This window comes from Nomascus leucogenys, chromosome 17 (genome assembly GCF_006542625.1).
Source record: "Nomascus leucogenys isolate Asia chromosome 17, Asia_NLE_v1, whole genome shotgun sequence".
Lineage (NCBI taxonomy): Eukaryota > Metazoa > Chordata > Mammalia > Primates > Hylobatidae > Nomascus > Nomascus leucogenys.
This window is the reverse complement of record NC_044397.1, coordinates 31,458,016-31,464,910: the sequence shown is the minus strand read 5'-3', so window position 1 is coordinate 31,464,910 and position 6,895 is coordinate 31,458,016.

Sequence of the window (6,895 nt, the reverse complement as noted above, 5' to 3'; positions counted from 1 at the left end):
AAAAATACAAAAATTAGCTGGGCGTGGTGGCGTGCACCTGTAGTCCCAACTACTCAGGAGGCTGAGGCAGGAGAATTGCTTGAACCTGGGAGGTGGAGGTTGCAGTGAGCCGAGATTGCACCACTGCACTCCAGCCTGGCAACAGAGCAAGATTCCGTCTCAAAAAAAAAAAAAATTAGCCAGGTGTGGTGACGGGTGTCTGTAGTTCCAACTACTCGGGAAACTGAGGCAGGAGAATCACGTGAACCCGGGAGGCAGAGGCTACAAAAAGCAAAGGAAAGGAAGGAAAGGGGAAGGGAAGGAGAAGGGAAGGGAAGGGAAGGAGAAGGGAAGGGAAGGGAAGGAGAAGGGAAGGGAAGGAGAGGGAAGGGGAAGGGGAAGGGAAGGAAAGGGAAAAGAAAAGAAAAGAGCCTCTGCAACTCGAATTTATAATTTTTTTTTTTTTGAGACAGGGTCTCACTCTGCCTTCCAGGTTGGAGTGCAGTAGAATGATCACAGCTCACTGCAACCTCCACCTCTCAGGTTTAAGCGATTGTCGTGCCTCAGCCTCCCAATTAGCTGAGATTACAGGTGTGAGCCACCGCGCCCAGCCGGCAGTTTGATTTTTAAAGGTCAAACCTCCCCAGACTCCAAAGAACACTAGGGCCAAACAGCACCACAGAGGATCACCTGGAACGAACTAACCAGGCCCAACCCTGCTTAGAAAAACAACATAGAAGCCAGAATACATGGAACTCCTTCCCGCTTTTTCAATAGCAAACTTCAGATTCCAAAGAATATTGGGGCCAAACACTATTACAAAACAATACCAGTTTCTCTGGCTGGGCATGGTGGCTCACACCTGTAATTCCAGCATTTTGGGAGGCCAAAACAGGCGGATCACTTGAGGTCGGTACTTCGAGACCAGCCTGGCCAACATGGTGAAACCCCATCTTTACTAAAAACACAAAATTAGCTGGGGGGTGGTGGCGGGTGCCTGTAATCCCAGCTATTCGAGAGGTTGAGGCAGGAGAGTCACTTGAACCTGGGAGGCATAGGTTGCAGAGAGCCAAGATTGCACCACTGCACTCCAGCCTGGGTGACAGAGTGAGACTCCATCTCAAAAAAAAAAAAAAAAAAAGAAAAAGAATATCAGTTTCTCGAATTCTAATTTCCCATGACTATACTGATATGCACACAAATGATCAACAAAACAGAATCCAACTACTTTGGCAAGAAATAAGCCTCCAAATGCAAACAGGTGCTTTCCTCTCCCCATTAGTTGGGCGTTTTTTTTTTTTTTTTTTTTTTTGGAGACAAAGTCTCGTTCTGTCGCCCAGGCTGGAGTGCAGTGGCACAATCTTGGCTCACTGCAATCGCTGCCTCCTGGGTTCAAGCAGTTCTCCTGCCTCAGCCTCCTGAGTAGCTGGGACTACAGGCGCCCGCCACCACGCCCGGCTATTTTTTTGTATTTTTAGTAGAGACGGGGTTTCACCTTGTTAGCCAGGATGGTCTCAAGCTCCTGACTTCATGATCCGCCCACCTCGGCCTCCCAAAGTGCTGGGATTACAGGCGTGAGTCACCGCGCCCCGCCAATTTTTGTATTTTTAGTACTGACGGAATTTCACCATGCTGGCCAGGCTGGTCTCGAACTCCTGTCCTCGTGATCCGCCCTCCTCAGCCTCCCAAATTGGTGTGATTACAGGCGTGAGCCAACTTGCCAGACCCCTTGGCTGTTGTTTTAGGCTACTATTATCTTCATGCTTATCAAGATAGTTAGTGCTCAGGGCTTCCTAGATGCCTGGAATTTTCCTTGAAAGAACTCAGGATTTTTCTTTATTTCCATGCTTGAGGGGGACTCAACAACCCCTTAAGAGAAGGCCTGCTTGGTCTCTGCTTCTCATTGGCCAAATCCAACCAGAATCCACAGGGCCCTGAAGCCAGATGATATGGTAATGTTCACCTGCGGGCCTCCAGTGTAGACAACAAGGTAGAAAAAGGTTGAGTGTGGATCTGGAGGGACAAATGGTAGCTATGGAGGACATTCAACCCAAAAAGATGCAAATGTATACTCATAAGGTGCATTAGATGAAATGCACACAGGCGGTCAGGTGTAGTGGCTCACACCTGTAATCCCAACACTTTGAGAGGCCAAGGCGGGTGGATTGCCTGAGCTTGGGAGTTTGAGACCAGCTTGGGCAATATAGTAAGACCCTCGTCTCTACAGAAAAGTTTTTTTTTTTGTTTGTTTGTTTTTTGAGACGGAGTCTCGCTCTGTCGCCCAGGCTGGAGTGCAGTGGCGCAATCTCGGCTCACTGCAAGCTCCGCCTCCCGGGTTCACGCCATTCTCCTGCCTCAGCCTCTCCGAGTAGCTGGGACTACAGGCGCCCGCCACCACGCCCGGCTAATTTTTTTTTTTTGTATTTTTAGTAGAGACGGGGTTTCACCGTGGTCTCGATCTCCTGACGTTGTGATCCGCCCGCCTTGGCCTCCCAAAGTGCTGGGATTACAAGCGTGAGCCACTGCGCCCGGCCTTACTTGGTGAAAAGTTTTTAACAATAGCTGAGGCCGGGCAGGGTGGCTCACCCCTGTAATCCCAGCACTTTGGGAGGCCGAGGCAGGCAGATCACCTGAGGTCAGGAGTTCGAGACCAGCCTGGTCAACATGGTGAAACTCTGTATCAAAAACATAAAAAATTAGCTGAGAGTGGTCACACACGCCTGTAATCCCAGTTACTCGGCAGGCCGAGGCAGGAGAATCACTTGAACCCGGGAGGCGGAGGTTGCAGTGAGCCAAGATCGAGAAACTGCACTCCAGCCCGGGTGACAGAGTGAGACTTCATCTCAAAAAAAAAAAAAAAAAAGAAATAAAATAATAAAATCAAAAACAGCTGGGAGTGGTGGCACAAGCATGTAGTCCCAGCTACTTGGGAGGCTGAGGTGAGAGGATCACTTGAGCCCAGGAAAGCAAGGCTGCAGTGAGCCAAGATCACCCCACTGCACTGCAGCCTTGGCGACAAAGTGAGACCCTGCCTCAACAAAACAAAACAAAACCCTAGCCCGGGAAGTAGCTCAGCATCCCTTCTGCTGCATTCCACTGGTAAAGCAAGTCAGTGGGGCAAGTCCAGATTCAATGGCAGGGAAGATGTAGACCCCACCCCCTTTGGGACGCATGCCAAAGTCATATTGTAAATTGCATAGATACAGGGAAGGCATGATAGGGGAAGGGGGGCGTCCTTATTGTAGCAACCTACTGCTGTTGTCTCCGTTTGCACAGCTGAGTCCACTCTAGGAACCCGGCAGAAGACTCTTTTACCATTCTCATGGTCCAGGCCACTGTGCAGTTCTTAACTTCTGCTACAACTAGTGTTGATAAACATGTCCGCTGGATCCAGAATATTTTTTTCTTTACAGACAGGGTCTCGCTCTGGCTGGAGTGCACTGGTGCCATCTCGGCTCACTGCAACCTCCGCCTCCCGGGTTCAAGTGATTCTCCTGCCTCAGCCTCCAGAGTAGCTGGGACTACAGTCATGTGCCACCATGCCCAGCTAATTTTTGTATTTCTTTTTACTAGAGACAGGGTTTTGCCATGTTTACTAGGCTGGTCTCGAACTCCCGGCCTCAAGGGATCCACCCGCTTTGGCCTCTCAAAGTGTTGGGATTACAGATGTGAGCCACTGCACCCAGCGTAGCTAATTTTTTTTCTAATTTTTATGTATTTTTTTTTAAATGGAGTCTCACTCTGTCACCCAGGTTGGAGAGCAGGGGCGCAGTCTCGGCTCATTGCAACCTCTACCTCCCGGATTCAAGTGATTCTCCTGCCCCAGCCTCCCAAATAGCTGTGATTACAGGCGCCTGCCACCATGCCCCATTTTATTTATTTATTTATTTATTTATTTATTTTTATTTTTGAGAGGGAGTCTCTCTGTCTCCCAGGCTGGAGTGCAGTGGCACAATCTTGGCTCACTGCAACTTCTGCCTCCTAGGGTTCAAGCAATTCTCCTGCCTCAGTTTCCTAAGTGGATGGATACAGGCATGCAGCGCCACACCCAACTAATTTGTATTTTTAGTAGAGATGAGATTTTCCCATGTTGGCCAGGATAGTATCAATCTCCTGACCTCGTGATCCACCCACGTTGGCCTCCCAAAGTGCTGGTATTACAGACGTGAGCCACCGCGCCCGGCCTATTTTATTTCAAATAAAGACGAAGTTTCAGCATGTTGACCAGGTTGGTCTCCAACTCCAGACTTCACGTGATCCACCCACTTCACCCTCCAAAGTGCTAGGATTACAGTAGTGAGCCACTGTGCCTAGCCTATTTCATGTTTCATTTTGAATTTTATTTATTTATATTAATAGAGGTGGGGGGGTTCTTACTGTGTCCAGAATTCCTGAGTTCTTGGTCTGACTTCGAGAATGAAGCCATGGACCCTCGTGGTGAGTGTTACAGTTCTTAAAGGCGGCGTGGCCGGAGTTTCCTCCTTCTGATATTCAGATGTGTTCAGAGTTCCTTCCTTCTGGTGGGTTCGTGATCTCGCTGGCTCAGGAGTGAAGCTACAGTCCCTGGCGGGGAGTGTTACAGCTGTTAAGGCGGCGCGTCTGGAGGCGTTCATTCTTCGGAACGAACGTGGTCTTCTTCCCGTGGGTTCGTGGTCTCGGTGGCTTCAGGAGTGAAGCCGCAGACCTTCGCTGTGAAGACAGTGTAGACCCAAAGAGCAACAAACAACAACAACAACCACACACACACACACACACACACACACACACACACACACACAAAACAGCTTCCACAGAGAAAAAGAAAACCGGAGCACATTGCTGCTGCTGACTCTGGCAGCCTGCTTTTATTCTCTTATCTGGCCCCACCCACATCTTGCTGATTGGTCCATTTTATAGAGCGCCTGTTGGTCTGTTTTACAGAGAGCTGATTGGTCTGTTTTAACTGGGTGCTGATTGGTGCGTTTACAATCCCTGAGCTAGACAAAAGTTCTCCTGGTCCCCACCAGATTAGCTAGATACAGAGTGCGATTGGTGCAGCCACAAACCCTGAGCTAGACACAGGGTGCTGATTGGTGTGTTTACAAACCTTGAGCTAGATACAGAGTGCTGATTGGTGTATTTACAATCCCTTAGCTAGACATACAGTTTCTCCAAGTCCTCACTAGACTCAGGAAACCAGCTGGCTTCACCCAGTGGGGCCGCAGGTGAAGCTGCCTGCCAGGCCCGCCCTGCTTGCCTGCACTCCTCAGCCCTTGGGCGGTCGATGGGATCCGGCGCCGTGGAGCAGGGGGCGGCACTCGTCGGGGAGGCTCAGGCCGCGCAGGAGCCCACAGTGCCGGTGGGCCAGCAATGCTGGGGTACCCCGCACACCCTCCGCAGCTGCTGGCCCGGGTGCTAAGCCCCTCACTGTCCGGGCCAGCAGGGTCGGCAGACCGCTCGGAGTGCAGGGCCCACCAAGCCTATGCCCACCCGGAACTCTAGCTAGCTTGCAAGCGCTGTGCGCAGCCCGGGTTCCCGCCCGTGCCACTCCCTCCACACCTCCCCGCAGGCTGAGGGAGCCAGCTCCGGCCTCGGTCATCCCAGGAAGGGGCTCCTACAGTGCAGCAAAGGGCTGAAGGGCTCCTCAAGCGCGGCCAGAGTGGGCGCCAAGGGCGAGGAGGCGCCAAGAGCGAGCAAGGGCTGCCAGGTCTGCCAGCATGCTGTCACCTCTCACCACTATGTTGGCCGGGTTGTACTTGAACTCCGGGCTTCAAGCAATCCTCCCGCTTTGGCCTCCCAAAGTGCTGAGATTACATGCCTTCTTTTATTTATTTATTTATTTATTTTTTGCAGTTGCAAGATTTAATAGAGTGAAAACAGAGCTCCCGCCTTCTTTTATTTTTTGTAGAGAGAGGGTCTCGCTCTGTCACCCAGCCTGGAGTGCAGTGGCACCATCATAGCTCACGGCAATATCTGGGTACACCACCACCCCCCACCCCAGCACCTTGGCATGTTCACCAACTCAGAAGCTCTCTGAATTCCGTGCCCCTCGATTTTTTTTTTTTTTTCTTATGGTGGCTTCATTTCCTGGGCATGATTGGTTAAACCATTGGGGCATTTGTGATTAGCCCAACCTCCAGCCCTCTAATGACATGGTTGGGTCCCCTGGCAATCAGCATAACCTCAAATGTGGTTGAAAGGGGCTTGTTATAGGCCGGGCGCGGTGGCTCACGCTTGTAATCCCAGCACTTTGGGAGGCCGAGGCGGGCGGATCACAAGGTCAGGAGATCGAGACCACGGTGAAACCCCGTCTCTACTAAAAATACAAAAAAAAAAAAAAAAAAATTAGCCGGGCGCAGTAGCGGGCGCCTGTAGTCCCTGCTACTCGGGAGGCTGAGGCAGGAGAATGGCGTGAACCCGGGAGGCGGAGCTTGCAGTGAGCCGAGATTGTGCCACTGCACTCCAGCCTGGGCGACAGAGTGAGACTCTGTCTCACTCCGTCTCAAAAAAAAAAAAAAAAAAAAGAAAGGGGCTTGTTATGAATAACAAAAGACACTAATTTCGCCTTCATCTCCCTGGAGCTATTTCTTTTCTTTTTTTCTTTTTTTTTTTTTTGTGAGACAGAGTATTGCTCTATGGCCCAATCTGGAACACAGTCTGGGCTCACTGCAGCCTCTGCCTCTTGGGTTAAAACGATTCTCCTGCCTCAGCCTCCTGAGTAGCTGGGATTACAGGTGCACGCCACCATGCCCGGCTAATTTTTGTATTTTTAGTAAAGACAGGGTTTCACCATGTTGGCCAGGATAGTCTTGAACTCCTGACCTCAAGTGATTTGCTAGCTTCAGCCTTGCAAAGTGCTGAGATTACAGGCATGAGCCACCGCACCCAGCCCTCCCTGGAGCTGTTGCAAGAGCCTGGGACAAAAACCAAATTTATG